This window comes from Pelobates fuscus, chromosome 2, assembly GCF_036172605.1.
Source record: "Pelobates fuscus isolate aPelFus1 chromosome 2, aPelFus1.pri, whole genome shotgun sequence".
Classification (NCBI taxonomy): Eukaryota; Metazoa; Chordata; class Amphibia; order Anura; family Pelobatidae; genus Pelobates; species Pelobates fuscus.
The window spans coordinates 9,250,870-9,270,375 of NC_086318.1; positions in this window are offsets into that span (position 1 = coordinate 9,250,870).

Here is a 19,506-nt window from a genome sequence, read left to right on the forward strand (position 1 = left end):
CTCCCCATCTGTCAGACTCCGCACTCCCCATCTCTCAGGTTCCGCACTCCCCATCTTCCAGGCTCTGCACTCCCCATCTCTCAGGTTCCACATTCCCCATCTCCCAGGCTCCGCACTCCCCATCTCTCAGGCTCGGCATTCCCCATCTCTCAGGCTCCACACTCCCCATCTCTCAGGCTCCGCATTCCCCATCTCTCTGGCTCCGCATTCCCCATCTCTCAGGCTCCACACTCCCCATCTCTCAGGCTCTGCATTCCCCATCTCTCAGGCTCTGCATTCCCCATCTCTCTGGCTCCGCATTCCCCATCTCTCAGGCTCCACACTCCCCATCTGTCTGGCTCTGCACTCCCCATCTCTCAGGCTCCACACTCCCCATCTCCCAGGCTCTGCATTCCCCATCTCTCAGGCTCGGCATTCCCCATCTCTCTGGCTCCGCATTCCCCATCTCTCAGGCTCCACACTCCCCATCTCTCTGGCTCCGCATTCCCCATCTCTCTGGCTCCGCACTCCCCATCTCTCTGGCTCCGCACTCCCGAGCTCTCTGGCTCCGCACTCCCCATCTCTCTGGCTCCGCACTCCCCATCTCTCTGGCTCCGCACTCCCCATCTCCCAGGCTCTGCACTCCCCATCTCTCTGGCTCCACACTCCCCATCTCTCTGGCTCCGCACTCCCCATCTCCCAGGCTCTGCACTCCCCATCTCTCTGGCTCCGCATTCCCCATCTCTCTGGCTCCGCACTCCCCATCTCCCAGGCTCTGCACTCCCCATCTCTCTGGCTCCGCATTCCCCATCTGTCAGACTCCACACTACTCACCTTTTTAGTGCTGAAATTGCTGTCAGGTATTTCATTAATGGTGAGAGAGAAATTACGGTTACTGTATAAGTTCTTTATTCCCCCTCAATTCTTTAAATCATCTTCAGCCAGAGATTCAGCGTAGACCATTTTATATTTGTATACAGAATATACAGAGTATGTGTACCTCCAGGTTTATATCAGATATTAGAATGTAACATGACTCATTATTATATTGTAACTGCAGTCAGTATATAGTTACCGAGGTCCCAGCTAATCTCTGCATTAAATCTGATTAGAGTTAGGTTCACTCTATATAAGGCTGTCCATAAATACAGATATAGATAAATACAATGTGGCTGCACTCGGTGGGCATTGCGATATGTATAATTATTGGTTTGGACCCTGAAGGTTTGACTGCCTGATATAATGACAGGTTGGCTCTCAGCTAATTACATGACGAGCATCCCATGGATGCAGGTTAATGACATGTAATAAAGCACCTGTGATGGAATCTGCTCGCTCGTGATCCCCCAAGACAAATCGAAACTGCTGAGTCTCAACCGTGAGGCTGACAGAGGCCAAACTCAATCCCCTTCCTACCAGCAACCTAGTTATTAAGGTAAGAAGAACAAAGCACCAATTACAGATCCCATGACTTCTGCGTGTGTACCACCCAAGGGCCCCTGTATAGGAAGGACAGTCCCTACAGATTGTCCCAACAGATTGTTGGTGAAATGTCAGGAATTAATTAATTAAAGAATATAAAAATCTATGCTGAAATACTCTGTGTAATTATCTCCTGCCTCTCTCCTGTTCTACATCCTATAGCTATATGGCTTCTATAGACACTTCTTAAAATGAACGCCTTATTTTTGGGACCTACAATGACCCTTTCCATGATCCCATTATACAGTCTGCTCTGGGAACTCACCCAATTTAAATATTTAGTGATCCACATTCAGATAATTTACCAAAGATACCAAAATTGCATCTGATCCATAACAGGATCCCTAAACTCCAAATGTTAGCAGAGAAGATCCAAATTATCACTAAAGCTGACACAATGTTTTCTTTTTTCTTCTGGAAAGGGAAGTGTCCAAACATGGGGTTAACAAAATTCAAAGAGCCCATCCACAACACCCTGACAGTACAGTTGTGTTCAAAAGTTTGCATAATCTGGCAGAGATTGTTACATTTTGGCATTGATTTTGAAAAAAAATGACTGATTAGGAGCTCCCCGTACTCCGACCGAGTACCCTCCATTGATGGACGCTTCTTAGCTTGCACCGAGGACCACAACCACCGCACCGGACACCACAACCACCGCAGACACCGCAACCGCCGTAGCTTGACTTAGATTCCGTTCTATCCTGTTCTTAATCTGGCCATTTATCTTTACTTGGCAGATTTTAATGGATGATGCTCTCTCCTCGGAATAAGATTGTTTATTAGCTTTAGAAAGATTGTAAAATTCAATAAAGAGATCGGACAAAATATGGTCTATATTCCTTTTTTGATGGCTTGCTAATTTAATCCAGTGTCCCCTAATAACTAATTTACAAGAGCTCCATAGGCATTCCTTGGATAGCTCCTCAGATGTATTCTTCTTAATAAAGAGATTAATTAACTTCTCTATATGTTCTACATTTGCTTTATTTTTTAACAGATAGTCTGCCAGTCTCCAAATCGGAGGGGGTCTTATATTAGTTACCACCAAATCTGCAATTACCATATCATGGTCAGACCAGGTATTTTCAACAATGGAAATTGTGGAGATCGCCTTTACTAGATTTAGATTACCCAGAATCAGATCTATCCTGGCAGCCGAATTATGAGGGATTGATCTATGCGTGAAATTCCTTTCATTAGGATGGGACAATCTCCAGCAGTCATACAAATCCACTTTCTTTATCACTCTACTTAATGACGCCGCCTGTCTTTTCAGGGATTTATCTATCCCCTGGTTTTTAGCCAATTGCTTGTCCAATAAAGTGTCAGAAATACAGTTCAAATCACCCGCAATCATAACTCGACCTTTTTTAACCTGTTCCACCAAACCTAAGATTTTAATCAAAGTTTTAATTGGGCCTTTATTAGGTAAATACACATTAACTAAAGTATAATCCGTCCCGTTCAGTTGGCCCACCAGAATGCTAAACCTCCCTTCTGGGTCTATATGGTTAAAACAACAATCAAAAGTAACTTCCTTAGAGAAGATTATTGAAACACCACATTTCTTTTTTCCTTGTAAGGAGGCAGAGTAGATATTTAAAGGATATTTTTTATAGAACCATAATTTCCTAGACTCCCCAGTTCAATGAGTTTCCTGAATAAACCCTACTTGTATTTTCTCATTAACAAGAGTATTATACAAATATCCTCGTTTAACAAAAGAATTAAGGCCTTGGGCATTAATAGTTAGGACTCTAACCATATCTCAATCTATTTTTCTTCTTTGGGCTCCTTGACCATATCTGCAATATACATGGCCAGTTAAACATATTACACATCTGACAAAACAACATAGAAACATTCATATCTACATAGAAACCTGGAACACAAAAAAATATTCCACGTACTAGGAATCCCATAGAATCCCACAGGGAGGGGTATAGAGACTCGGAGTGTCATTATAGAGAGGGAAAAAAAAGGAGAGAGAGAGAAAATGAGAAAAAAAAACAAAAAACGTTACTGCAAATCCTAAATACTTGCGACAATTTAATTATATAATAAAGTCAAAGAATAAAGCAAGACTAATGAATCCAAAAATAAAATAAAAATGACCTTTAGTAGCCCTTCCTTAAATTCTCAAAAACCAACAACAGTCTAGGTCATTTACTATTTGAATTACTATAGTTAAATTCTCCGCCCCAATATATCACCGTTGCTTATTTGCTTATTAATTTTCCTATTATCCCATTTGGAGCTTTGTTAATAGACTCTCGACCCCTACAAATTATTCCACGTGTTACCTCTCGAATATATAGGTGTGAGATAGCTTATCATATCGTGATAAAAAAAATAAAAAATATATATATAGACTGCAAATCCTAAACAGTTGCAACAATTCAGTTATTTAATAAAGGGACAGAATAAAGCTAGACTCATGAAACTAAAAAATAGTTTATAGTAGCCCATGCAATCCCATGTATCCTTAGATTCTCAAAAACCAAACACCGCTCTAAGTCGTTTAATATTTAAATTACTATAATTAAATTCTCCGCTCCAATATACTACCATTACTTATTAATTTTCCTATTATCCCTTTTGGAGCCATTGTAATAATTCAACATAAAAAAAAAAAAAAAAAAAAAAGAAAAAAAAAACATACACTAGCATCGCACCCCCCAAACTAATGCGTTAATATATTAGCTACATATCATTATCTTTTAGCCAAACATGAACAAGATCTGCTGTCTTCTTCAAACACGAGAAAACCGTAGAAAAGAGGTTCCTTCTTTGCCTCGTTAGATAGGAAACATCTGTTAAGACTCTTATTGCTTTAAACGTTTCGTCATTTATCCTCATCTTCCTTGCTGACTGGAGAATCTGTGTCCTGAAATCATACGAAACAAACGCCACAATAACATCTCATGGATATAATTGGTCTTGCTTTCTTTGAAAGAGACGATGATAACGGGACATCTTTATATCTTGCTGTGCCAAAGGAATCCCCAAACAATTAATATATTTTATTAGAAAATCATGTAGTTGGGCATCTGGTATTTCCTCAGGTATATTTCTGAACCTTAGGTTCAGTCTTCTTGATCTGTCTTGCAGGTCACATACTTTATCTTCCAATTCTTTCAATTTCGATGCCATCTTAGTTTGGGTCTCTTTCACCTCCTGAAGCTGAAATTCTAAAGCCTCTTCCCTTTCTTCAATTTTCTGGATACGTTCATTTAACGTGACTAAATCCACTTTCATATCAGAAAATGTATCACTCAGCTCTATTTTAATATAATTAGCTTCTGTCCTCCAGGTCCGTGTGGGAAAGACCTCTTCCTTTCACCTGTATGAACCTCCAGCATCAAGGCCTGTGTGGGGGAAGACCTCTCCTCCAAGGAGAGTGTATAAGGAACAAGCTCTTGAAAGAGCTAAGTGATTCAAGCTTAGAGGAGTATGCAGAGCATAGCAATCCCCAGTGTGATTATAGCAGCTCCCTCCAAAAAAGAGACAAGGCTACATTTTGAAGGATCAAGAAGAACTGTCTAAAACTTTATTTTAATTGGGACTAGCCCATATGGTCATTACATTAACATTGCTGTGAAAACTCAATGACATTACAAACAGTCAAATCATAGCAGGCAACATACAGTGACTTGTTATAACACAATGGCATATTTTTAAAGGGGTGGGGGAGACAATATTTAACAGAAAATATCTCACGTGCCTGCAGAATTAGCAATATGCAAATCTACCCGAATATGCAAATGAACCTTGCTATTCAGGTAGTGCATATTGCTGTTGCTACCAACAGAGGGCACTAGACAAGCTCCATAGCCAAATCCACCTAGCAGTACAGGAGAGCAGGCAATACATTTCACAGTACACAAACACACTATAAACTATCTCAGGATCTCCCCTGCCGGCTCATGCAGAGCCGGCGCTATCCGAGCGCCGGCTCTGCTCTCAGCCTCCCCTCACCGGCTCACAGGCAGTGAGGGAGGCAGGAGAGGACCCGGGGAGCTATTGCCAGCAGCTCCGCCGGGTTCCTCTCGCGAGATCTGAGCGTTGCCGCGGCAACGCTCAGATCTCGCGTGAGTGAACTCTAGCCCTGCGGGGCTAGAGTTCACTCTCCACTGGACCACCAGGGATGGATGGCAGCAGCAGCAGGATCCCCCCTCCCAGGCATAAGGTAAGAAGGGAGGGGGGATAACTGATCTGCCCCCACCTCCACTGGACCACCAGGGAAAGCAGCAAGGAAAGATCCCCCCTCCCTACATAAAGTAAGAAGGGAGGGGGGATATTAAGTAATGTACCCCCACCTCCACCCCCCACAATCACCCACACACACACATACACAGCACCAACACACATACAGCACCCATAGACATACACAGCACACACACACATACACAGCACCCACAGACATACACAGCACACACACACATACACAGCACCCACAGACATACACAGCACCAACACAAATACAGCACCCACACACATACAGCACCCACACACATACAGCACCCACACACATACACAGCACCTACACACATACACAGCACCAAAACACATACAGCACCCACAGACATACACAGCACCCACACACATACAGCACCTACAGGGGCGGACTGACCAGTCGGGCACTTCGGACATGGTCCGAGGGCCCGGCTGGGAGGGGGGCCCGCCGCCAGAGCCGCCATCAGGGGGCCCGGCGGCAGGGCCGGATTGCCCCACCGCGGCCTCGGCATCTGTGCATGTAAGTGCCACCGGGTGGCCGGTCCGGTGGCACACTGAAGGGGCCGGGTACATGCTGGAGCCGCCGGGCCGGGTGGCAGCCTCGCCGGTCCGGCGGCACTCCTGTCAGGCTGTCAGTAACGCTGAGGACGGAAGGAGGGGAGGAGCATGTCTCTCTCACATGCTCCTTTGCGGTTCCCACAATTCCCAGCACAGGATGTGGGAACCGCAAAGGAGCATGTGAGAGAGACATGCTCCTCCCCTCCTTCTGTCCTCAGCGTTACTGACAGCCTGACAGGATGCCGCCGGACCGGCGAGGCTGCCACCCGGCCCGGCGGCTCCAGCATGTACCCGGCCCCTTCAGTCTTCTCTTGGTAAATGGGAGGGGGAAAAATAAAACAGAGAGGGGGAAAAGATAGAGGCAGGGGAAGAAACAGACAGTGGGAAAATAGAGAGACAGGGGGAGGGGAAGGAAAGAGACAGAGGGGGGGGAGAGAGTGACACAGGGAAAGGAGGGAGAAATAGACAGGGGGGAGAGTGAGACACAGGGGGAGAAAGAAGGGGAATAGAGAGATGGTGGAGGGGGGAGAAAGAGACAGAGGGGAAGAGAGATGTGGGGTAGGGAGAGACACAGGGAAAGGGGGGAGAAAGAGACAGGGGACGAGAGATGTGGGGTAGAGAGAGACACAGGGAAAGGGGGGAGAAAAAGACAGGGGATGAGAGATGTGGGGTAGAGAGAGCCACAGGGAAAGGGGGGAGAAAGAGACAGAGGGGAAGAGATATGTGGGGTAGAGAGAGACACAGGGAAAGGGGGAGAAAGAGACAGGGGACGAGAGATGTGGGGTAGAGAGAGACACAGGGAAAGGGGGGAGAAAGAGACAGGGGACGAGAGATGTGGGGTAGAGAGAGACACAGGGAAAGGGGGAGAAAGAGACAGAGGGGACGAGAGATGTGGGGTAGAGAGAGACACAGGGAAAGGGGGAGAAAGAGAGAGGGGATGAGAGATGTGGGGTAGAGAGAGACACAGGGAAAGGGGGGGAGAAAGAGACAGAGGGGACGAGAGATGTGGGGTAGAGAGAGACACAGGGAAAGGGAGGAGAAAGAGACAGAGGGGACTAGAGATGTGGGGTAGAGAGAGACACAGGGAAAGGGGGGAGAAAGAGACAGAGGGGACGAGAGAAACAGGGAGAAAGGAGAGAGACCCACAAGGGGAGGGGGAGAAAGAGGCAGAGGGGGAAGAGAGACTGGGAAGGAGAGGGGAGACATGGACACAGAGGAGCAGTGAGGGGGAGAAAGAAACATACAGAGGGACTGGGGGAGACAAAAAGGCACACAGTAGGGCTGTATATATAATTGGTGGATCGCCCCAGCCGATCTCTCTCCCCGGTCTGCAGGCACCGTGCGGGCAGCTGGCAGGGAGGGAAGAAGTGAGGACCCGGGAGCTTAGCCTGCAGCTTCTCTGGGTCCTTCTCACGCAAGCACAGAGCGTTGCCGCAGTTACCACGGCAACGCTCCGGCTCTCGCAAGAGTGAACTCTAGCCCTGGAGCTACGGGCTAGAGTTCACTCTCAACACTGCGACCACCAGGGATTCCTGGTGGTCGTAGTAGTGAGAGTGAACTCTAGCCCCATACAAACACTGCCCCCCCACACACACACCATACACATTCACTCACTGCCCCCCATACACACACACTGTCCCCACACACACCCTACACATTTACACACATTGCCTCACACACACACATACACAGACCCCCATACACAGCCCCCCATACTAACATTGCCACACACACCCTATATGTTCACACACACACACACACACACACACTGCACCCCTCACACATTGCACCACTGCTCCTATACCCTACTACAGCCCCATATCCCAGCAGACCCCAGGTAAGTTTTCAAACTGTTCTTAAACGGTTTGACTACTTACTCTGGGAGGGGGTCCTGGCCCTCCTGGCACCATAACCACTACACAGAGCAGCAGTGGTTATTGTGCATGGATTATTTCTTTAAATAATCTACAAGTGCCCCCGTAGCCAGCCAGCCAGCCCACAAGCCAACCAAGCCACCAGTTAGCCAGCCCACAGGCCAGCCAGGCCAGCAGCCAGCCACAGGCCAGTAGCCAGCCCACAGACTTACAACAAGCCACAGGCTTACAGCCAGCAAGCCCACAGCCTGCCGGCAGTAGCCAGCAAGCCCACAGCCTGCCGGCAGTAGCCAGCAAGCCCACAGCCTGCCGGCAGTAGCCAGCAAGCCCACAGCCTGCCGGGAAGCCACAGCCTGCCAGCCGCAGCCAGCAAGCCCACAGCCTTCCAGCAACAGTAATTAAGGTAGGAGGAGCCAACTTGGCCTAGGTATCAGCAAGCTATGTTGTGTTGCTATATTGTAAATAGGAACCAGAGTGTTGGAGAGACCCCCCTCCAGGCCCCCATTAGACTCCATTGTAGTCTCTAATGGGGCTCGAGTAGATTCTTTCTAACACTCTCTAAATAACACTGAGATAGCATCTGCTAGAAAGACCCCCCCTCCATGGCCCATTAGCCCTCAATTGTAGTCTCTACTGGGGCCTTGAGGGGATTATTGCACTTTTGTTCCTTGTGTCTAAAGATTGTGTAGGGTGTGGCTGGAGGCGGGACAAGGGTGGGGCTTGCTACGGAGCATGGGTGGGGCCTGTAAGGGGGCCCTTGATTTATTTTGCCCGTGGGCCCTGAGGGTTCTCAGTCCGCCCCTGAGCACCTACACACATACAGCACCTACACACATACACAGCACCCACACACATACACAGCACCTACACACATACAGCACCTACACACATACAGCACCCACAGACATACACATCACCCACACACATACACATCACCCACACACATACACAGCACCAACACACATACACAGCACCAACACACACAGCACCCTCACAAACACACAGCACTCTCACACTCATTACACAAACAGCACCCTCACACTCACACAGCACACTAACAGTACCCTCACAAACACAAACAGGACCCTAACAAACACACACACAGCACACTACCAGTACCCTCACACACAAACAGCACCCTGACACACAGTACATTCACAGCACCCTCACAAGCACGCACACACAAACACCCTCACCCACATAGTACACTACCAGCACCCTCACACACACACATCACACTAACAGCACCCTCACACAGCACACACACAGCTTTGTGTGTGTGTGTGTGTGTGTATATATGTGTGTATATATATATATATATATATATATATATATATATACGCCGCGTGTGCTTGTGCTTTAGGGTGCACACCCTAATGCAATAGGCTGCGCACGCCTATGGCCTCTACGGGCATGAAATGGTGCCTCCAATGGTTCTTGGTCCTCGTCGTTCTGGGCTGATATCAAGTCTTTCGGACGAGTCCAGCATCATGTCTGCCATCTTAGGCTTACAAGGCAGTGACACTAGAAGGCCAGGACTGGTCACCATAAACTGACTTTCTAGAAAGAAACAAAAAAGAAAAGATTTGAAAAATAATACAATTTCACATTTATTTTAAACTTTTGTGTGTAGTCACTGGCAGACAAGATATTAACATTATGACAAACATCGTGCCAAGGATTTCATGTGGTAACGGAACATTCTATTTTATTCTTTAGTGGGGATAAAATACCCTGACAGTGACAGGTCTGGCAGTGTCACTGTTAATGTTCTGGCAGTGATACGATTAATATTCTGGCAGTGATACGGTTAATGTTCTGGCAGTGATACGGTTAATGTTCTGGCAGTGATACGGTTAATATTCTGGCAGTGATATGATTAATATTCTAGCAGTGATACGGTTAATGTTCTGGCAGTGATACGGTTAATGTTCTGGCAGTGATACGGTTAATGTTCTGGCAGTGATACGATTAATATTCTAGCAGTGATACGGTTAATGTTCTGGCAGTGATACGGTTAATGTTCTGGCAGTGATACGGTTAATATTCTGGCAGTGGTACGGTTAATGTTCTGGCAGTGATACGGTTAATGTTCTGGCAGTGATATGATTAATATTCTGACAGTGATACGGTTAATGTTCTGGTAGTGATACGGTTAATTTTCTGGCAGTGATACGGTTTATGCTCTGACAGTGATACGAATAATATTCTGACAGTGATACGAATAATATTCTCGTAGTGATACGCTTAATGTTCTGACAGTGATACAGTTAATGTTCTGACAGTGATACGGTTAATGCTCTGGTAGTGATACAGTTAATATTCTGACAGTGATACGAATAATATTCTCATAGTGATACGAATAATATTCTCGTAGTGATACGGTTAATGTTCTAGCAGTGAAATAATTAATATTCTGGTAGTGATACGGATAATCTTCTGGCAGTGATACGGTTAATGTTCTGGCAGTGATACAGTTAATATTCTGGCAGTGATACGGTTAATGTTCTGGCAGTGATACGGTTAATGTTCTGACACTGATATAATTAATATTCTTGTAGTAATACAGTTAATGTTCTGGCAGTGATACGGTTAAAATTCTGACAATGATATAATTAATATTCTGGTAGTGATACGGATAATCTTCTGGCAGTGATACGGTTAATGCTCTGGCAGTGATACGGTTAATGTTCTGACAGTGATACGGTTAATGTTCTGGCAGTGATACGGTTAATATTCTGGCAGTGATATGGTTAATGTTCTGGCAATGATACGGTTAATGTTCTGACAGTGATACGGTTAATGCTCTGGCAGTGATACGGTTAATGTTCTGGCAGTGATACGGTTAATGTTCTGGCAGTGATACGATTAATATTCTGGCAGTGATACGGTTAATGTTCTGGCAGTGATACGATTAATATTCTGGCAGTGATATGATTAATATTCTAGCAGTGATACGGTTAATGTTCTGGCAGTGATACGATTAATATTCTGGCAGTGATATGATTAATATTCTAGCAGTGATACGGTTAATGCTCTGGCAGTGATACGATTAATATTCTGGCAGTGATACGGTTAATGTTCTGGCAGTGATACGATTAATATTCTGGCAGTGATATGATTAATATTCTAGCAGTGATACGGTTAATGTTCTGGCAGTGATACGATTAATATTCTGGCAGTGATATGATTAATATTCTGGCAGTGATACGGTTAATGTTCTGGCAATGATACGGTTTATATTCTGGCAGTGATACGGTTAATGTTCTGGCAGTGATATGATTAATATTCTGGCAGTGATACGGTTAATGTTCTGGTAGTGATATGATTAATATTCTGGCAGTGATACAGTTAATGTTCTGACAGTGATACGGTTAATATTGTGGCAGTGATACGGTTAATGTTCTGACAGTGATACGGTTAATATTCTGACAGTGATATGGTTAATATTCTGGCAGTGATACGGTTAATGCTCTGGCAGTGATACGGTTAATATTCTGTCAGTGATACAGTTAATGATTGGGATTTGGTGTCAGTAAATATCCTGTTTCTCTCCATTCCTGTCCCAGTAGCTGCAGATCCTGCTCTGGGCTGTAGAATGGAAGGAGCCCTGATATCTGTCCTGGCTGTGTTCCTTGTGTGCTCTGTGGGTATCTGCTCAGCGCTGCCTCCTGGTGAGTGATATGGCAGGGTGAGGGGTATCCTGTAAAGTTACTTGGGGATCATGTCATATGACGCAGTCACTGCTATACGCTGTTTAGTGAATAAATCTCTGAGAATCTCTTTGTAAACAATACAGAGCGGTTAATTCACTAACAAAGCATTCTAGGGAAACATATCTCAGCAGCAAAGGGGTGAGTTAGAAAAGTTGAGCAATTTGGCTATTATCGCCTAACATTCAGGAATTTCCTGACAGGTCACAATTGTATTAATTTGTTATATGAAATACCGAACATTCGTGATTAATTTTTCTGGATATCCTCATTATCAGACATTTTTGAGAAGTCATACTTTAATTCTATTATATTGCGGTCTTCACCCATGTCCTCGCTATCTGGACAAAGTGATTCAGGTTTAACCCTTCGTAATGTCTTTTTACCTGTTTTGACCTCCTCCCAGGAAGAGGTCTGTGATGTGGTCTCTTTATCCACCTGTCATTAAGGTGCGTTATTGGCCAGGGATATTGACGTTTTACATTTTGATCCTCTTTAACTCCGATTCTGGATTTTTGCCAGACACCCCGGGGTCTTTGCGTTTCACGCTAGTATTTTGGGTAACTATGGACTATTGTTTATGTCTGATTCATCGAGAGAACTCGTTTCAGGAAGCTTGGAACCTTTTCGTCTGATCTCAGCTATTTAGAATTCGAACCATCAAGAAGGATTTGGTTGGACTATAATTATGCACTCTCGTCTTTACAGAATCATCGAACGTCCTCGGAATCTGCTCCTATGGCAAGAATTTCAATCTGTCAGAAAATTCCACGTTACAAAACTGCCCCATGCTACCAACTCAATCTTTGTTCAGTCGTTTTAATTTATTTTAGATAAATAAAGTAAAAAGTATGTGGAACTTGTGATCTAAAACTACTTCCAATGACCACGCTAAGTTTATATTTAGATCAATGAGGGCGATGAATTTGGTGGTGTAAATTTTTTTACATTTTATTCTGTAAACATATTACATAGTTACATAGTTACATAGTTACATAGCTAAAAAGAGACTTGTGTCCATCAAGTTCAGCCTTCCTCACATTTGTTTTTTGCTGTTGATCCAAAAGAAGGCAAAAAAAAACCAAAACCCAGTTTGAAGCACTTCCAATTTTGCAACAAGCTAGGAAAAAAATTCCTTCTTGACCCCAGAATGGCAGTCAGATTTATCCTTGGATCAAGCAGTTATTACCCTACATTGAAAGATTATATCCTTGAATATTCTGTTTTTGCAAGTATGCATCTAGTAGCTGTTTTTTCAGAACAAAAAGGGCTTTCTTTACATACCATTATTCGTATCATGTCATATAATTTACTTTAAAAAAAAAAAAGAAAAAAATATGGTGAAAAATTGAAAAAAAAACTGTTTTTTTTTTTACTTTTGCTTAAAAAACATTTTACTTACCTACGAAAGCTAATGAAACAAACTGCTAAATAGATTCAAAATTTTGTCCTGAGTTTAACCCCTTAATGACCAAACTTCAGAAATAAAAGGGAATGCTGACATGTCACACATGTCATGTGTCCTTAAGGGGCTTTTTTGCTTTCTTTTTGCAAGGCTGTAAGTACAAACAGGAAATTGCTGTTTCAAAATATATATTTTTAAAATGTATCAATAGCGACATTGTAACACTATTATCTGTCATAAATCTCTCAATCACACCCCACATGTACATATTTTTTTAAAGTAGACAACCCAGGGTATTCAATATGGGGTATGTCCAGTCTTTTTTAGTAGCCACTTAGTCACAAACACTGGCCAAAGTTAGCGTTCATATTTGTGTGTGAAATAAGTAAAAAAACTAAATTGAACACTAATTTTGGCCAGTGTTTGTGACTAAGTGGCTACTAAAAAAGACTGGACATACCCCATTTGCAATATCTTGGGTTGTCTTCTTTTGCAAATGGTATTCCATTATGGGGGTAATTCTCATTCCTGGGCTACCATACGCTTTCAAAGGCAACCAGCCTAGCAATTTTCAATGTAAAAATATTTTACCCTTATATTTGACCCTGTAACTTTCAAAAACGCTATAAAACCTGTGCATGGGGGGTACTGTTATACTCGGCAGACTTTGCTAAACACAAATATTAGTGTTTCAAAACAGTAAAACGTATCACAACAATTATATAATCAGTAAAATTGCTGTTTGTGTGTGAAAAATGCAAAAAAGTCACTTTCACTGACAATATCATCGCTGTGATATGTTTTACTGTTTTGAATCACTAATATTTGTGTTCAGCGAAGTCTCCCGAGTAAAACAGTACCCCCCATGTACAGGTTTTAGGGTGTTATGGAAAGTTACAGAGTTAAACACAGTGCTAGCAAATTAAATTATCTGGACTTTCGGCCTGGGTTGTCAGGCAGGTCCTGCAAATTGTAATCAATAAAATTACTTAGTTGTGTAAAAATATTACATAAATACTGTCAGGATCGGGACAGGGATCCAACACGCAGAGTACAAAGAGAGGAAAGGTACGTATACCGGGCCTTAGAATGGCCGGACTAACGTACCGAGAGTAATAGAGAATAGTCAGAGACAAGCCGAGGTCGAGGGAACGAGAAGACAGATAAGCGAGAGACAAGCCGGGTCAAGGGATAACAGAGAAGCAGGGTAGTACAACGAGCCGAGTCAAAACCAATAGAGCAAACAAGAATACCAGAGCGCTGAGTGACTAGACAAGCTAGAACCACGACAGGGCAATGAGCTGAAGTGAGAAGTAAGCTTAAATACCCTGGCTCTGGATGGTAATCACGCCTCTGACAAGTACCGATTGGATATCGGAGACTTGAGTGACGGGTCGCTCGTGATAGCGTCATGACGTCATGTATTGAGCGTCCTGCTAGAAAAGGACGTGGATTCCTCGCGGCCGGTGTTTAAGTGACTGGATGAACCGCGAGGAACGGAGGAAACAGCTCGCCTGGACGGATAAACCACCAAGTCTCTACCTCCCTTAGAGGTAGAGGCCTCAGGTACCCTGACAGTACCCCCCCTCTCAGATACGCCCACCGGGCGGAATGAACCGGGGCGAGATGGGAAGCGGAGGTGAAATGCTCTGCGAAGGCGAGAAGCATGAACGTCCTCCTGAGGTACCCAACTCCTCTCCTCAGGACCATATCCCCTCCAGTTGACCAGATATTGCAATTTTCCCCTTGAAATTCTGGAGTCAATGATGGAGCTGACCTCGTACTCCTCCCGACCCTCCACCTGAACAGGACGAGGTGAGGAGGCCTTAGAGGAGAATTTGTTGCAAATAAGAGGTTTCAACAAGGAGACATGAAAGGAGTTAGGAATGCGTAAGGCAGGTGGCAGAGCAAGGCGATACGCAACCGGATTGATACGAGTGAGAACCCTGTAAGGACCTATGTAACGAGGAGCAAATTTCATAGATGGAACTTTTAGGCGAATATTCTTGGTACTCAACCATACCCTATCCCCAGGAACAAAAACAGGAGCCGCTCTTCTATGCTTGTCAGCGTGTTTCTTGAACAGCGAGGAACTATGTAATAGAATTTGCCGAGTCTGATCCCATAATTTCTTCAGGTTGGCGACATGATCATCAACCGACGGTATCCCCTGAGAAGAGGAAACCGAAGGAAAAATCGAAGGATGAAAGCCATAGTTCATGAAGAAAGGGCTAGAGCGAGTTGAATCGCAAACAAGGTTATTGTGTGCGAACTCCGCCCAAGGAATCAGACCGACCCAATCGTCCTGGTGTTCGGAAACAAAGCAACGTAGATACTGTTCGATCTTTTGATTAGTACGTTCAGCAGCTCCGTTAGACTGAGGGTGATAGGCAGAGGAGAAGTTCAATTTGATGCCCATTTGAGAACAAAAGGATCTCCAGAAACGTGAGACAAATTGAGAACCTCTATCAGAAACAATCTCTGAAGGAATCCCATGTAGGCGAAAAACCTCTCTCGCAAAAATCTCCGCCAATTCAGGAGAAGTCGGAAGTTTAGGTAATGGCACGAAATGGGCCATCTTAGTAAATCTATCCACCACCGTGAGAATAACAGTCTGTCTCTTGGAAGCAGGCAAATCAACGATAAAGTCTATGGACAAACAGGACCAAGGTTTCTCAGGAATGTCCAAGGGGTGTAACAGACCACATGGAGATGCATGAAGTAGTTTAGTCTTGGCACAAGTCTCACAAGCTGCGACGAACTCCTCAATATCTTTTCGAAGTGAAGGCCACCAGAAATCCTTGGATATCAGAGAGTATGTCTTGCGAATACCAGGATGACCAGCTATTTTACTTTCGTGAAAGCATTGTAAGAGCTCCAGTTGAAGTTCAGGAGGAACAAAGTTTCTTCCCTCAGGAGTGTTTCCAGGAGCTAGATGTTGTGACTTCAAGATCTGGTCAAGTAGCGGAGAATGAATTTTGAGACTGGTATTAGCAATAATATTGCATTTGGGTACAATGGAGGACAACAGTGGTTCAACTGAGGCAGAGGGCTCATATTGGCGAGATAGCGCATCGGCTTTAGAATTCTTTGACCCAGGTCTGTAAGTCAGAACGTAATTGAAATGGGTAAGAAACAACGACCAACGAGCCTGCCTGGAGGACAGACGTTTGGCCTCTCCGATATAAGACAAGTTTTTGTGGTCTGTCAGAATGGTAACAGGATGTAAAGTACCTTCCAATAAATGTCTCCACTCTTTCAAAGCCTTGATAACCGCTAGTAATTCTCTGTCACCAATGTCATACCTGCTCTCAGTACCGGTCAATTTTTTAGAGAAAAATCCACATGGATGTAATGGTTTATCAACACCCAACCTTTGAGATAGGACAGCACCTAAACCAGTCTCTGATGCGTCTACCTCAAGTAAAAAAGGCAGAGAAGTGTCGGGGTGAACTAAAATTGGAGCGGAAGCGAAAAGCTCCTTGAGAGTTTTGAACGCCAGGAGAGCTTCAGTAGTCCAATTCTTAGTATCAGCCCCCTGTTTGGTCATGTTAGTGATAGGTGCGATAATGGAAGAATAGCCCTTAATAAAGCGCCTATAATAATTAGAAAAACCAATAAATCTCTGTACGGCTTTAAGACCTTTGGGTAAAGGCCACTCTAGAATGGATTGGAGCTTATCCGGATCCATCTTAAATCCCTCCCCAGAGATCACATAGCCGAGAAAGGTTACCTGGGTTTGATCAAAGCTACATTTCTCCAACTTGCAGTACAAGCCATGCTGGAGAAGCTTGTGCAAAACCCTCCTGACTTGCTTGTGATGAATCTCAATGTCACTAGAATGAATGAGTATATCATCTAGGTATACAATGACGCAATCTTGCTGAAATTCCCTAAGAACCTCATTTATCAGATCCTGGAATACAGCTGGTGCATTGCATAACCCAAAAGGCATAACAGTATATTCATAGTGACCATATCGAGTATTGAATGCCGTCATCCACTCATGTCCCTGCTGGATTCTCACCAAGTTATATGCCCCTCTGAGGTCTAACTTGGTGAAAATTGTAGAGCCCTTCAAACGATCGAAGAGTTCGGTAATCAAGGGGATTGGATAGGCATTTTTAATGGTTATCTTATTTAGGCCTCGATAATCAATACAAGGCCTCAGAGAACCATCCTTCTTTTTAACAAAAAAAAATCCAGCCCCGGCAGGGGAGGAGGACCTTCTAATGAATCCCTTGTCTAAATTTTCGTGAATATACTCCTCTAGAACTGAGTTCTCTTTCGTAGATAACGGGTATACATGACCTCTGGGCGGCATGGTACCAGGGAGTAGGTTAATTTTGCAATCAAAGGACCTGTGTGGGGGTAAGGTATCGGCTTTCTTTTTGTCAAATACAGCCTTTAAATCTAGATACTGAGACGGAATTTGTGTCTCTGTAGGATTATCAGAGTTAGCCGCTGTATTGGTTAAGCCGAGAGGTGAGACTTTCCGCAAGCATTTCTCTTGACAATTCTGTCCCCACGAAACTATCTCCCCTGACTCCCAATTAATAATAGGGTTATGTCTCCTCAACCAGGAGTACCCCAGCACTATGGGAATAGACGGAGAAGAAATGAGCAGTAAGGATATGTCTTCTCTATGTAGGATGCCAACAGTTAAGTTAATCGGTATGGTCTCATGGAAAATAACAGGCTCAAGTAACGGTCTACCATCGATGGCCTCAACGGCCAGTGGTGTCTCTTTTAACTGGGATGGAATAGCATGCTTGGCAGCAAAACCCTGATCTATAAAGCTCTCAGCAGCTCCAGAATCGATTAGTGCCATAGTCTTAACTACTCCCTTCTCCCACTTTAAAGAAACGGGTAACAGAAGCCTGAGCTCTTTGTAGTTGTGAATAGAGGACAAAGTAGAAACACCCAAGGCCTGTCCTCTAGAGGAACTTAGGTGCGAGCGTTTCCCGAACGATTGGGACAGTTTAGGCGTAAATGACCCCTGACTCCACAATACATACATAAGCCCTCCCTTCTCCTGTACTGTCTCTCACTCTCTGTGAGATGAGTACTGCCTATCTGCATAGGTTCAGGAATACGTAAGTCCTCGAACTCAGAAATTTGAAAGGTAGGCGCTAGTTTAAAGGAGGGTCTACGGGTCCTATCTCGAGTGTTCAGCCTCTCTCTTAAGCGTTCATCAATACGAGATATAAAAGAAATTAAATCCTCCAAATTTTCAGGGAGTTCTCTAGTAGCGACCTCGTCAAGAATTACATCTGATAACCCATTCAGAAACACATCTATATAAGCCTGTTCGTTCCACTTAACTTCTGCCGCCAAGGACCTGAACTCTAGTGCATAATCCACAAGTGTTCGATTGTCTTGTCTAAGGCGCAACAGTAATCTAGCTGCATTGACCTTCCTACCAGGGGGGTCAAAAGTTCTTCTAAACGCAGCTACAAAGGCATTATAATTATAGACTAGTGGGTTATCATTCTCCCATAAAGGATTGGCCCATCTCAAAGCTTTTTCAATGAGTAGAGTGATAATAAATCCAACCTTCGCTCTATCAGTAGGATAAGAGCGGGGTTGTAATTCGAAATGGATGCTAATCTGGTTTAGAAAGCCACGACACTTCTCCGGTGACCCGCCATAACGTACTGGTGGGGTAATATGGGAAGAAGCACCTACAGTGGCTACCTCTAGACCTGAGACTGCAGGAGAAATAGAAGGAGTACGTGTCTCCTCAGGTGGATTACTAGCACGGGACAAAAGTGCCTGTAGTGCCAAAGCCATCTGATCCATCCTATGCTCCATGGCGTCAAACCTGGGATCCGAAGAACCAAGCTGACTGTTTGTACCTGCAGGATCCATTGGCCCTGTCGTAATGTCAGGATCGGGACAGGGATCCAACACGCAGAGTACAAAGAGAGGAAAGGTACGTATACCGGGCCTTAGAATGGCCGGACTAACGTACCGAGAGTAATAGAGAATAGTCAGAGACAAGCCGAGGTCGAGGGAACGAGAAGACAGATAAGCGAGAGACAAGCCGGGTCAAGGGATAACAGAGAAGCAGGGTAGTACAACGAGCCGAGTCAAAACCAATAGAGCAAACAAGAATACCAGAGCGCTGAGTGACTAGACAAGCTAGAACCACGACAGGGCAATGAGCTGAAGTGAGAAGTAAGCTTAAATACCCTGGCTCTGGATGGTAATCACGCCTCTGACAAGTACCGATTGGATATCGGAGACTTGAGTG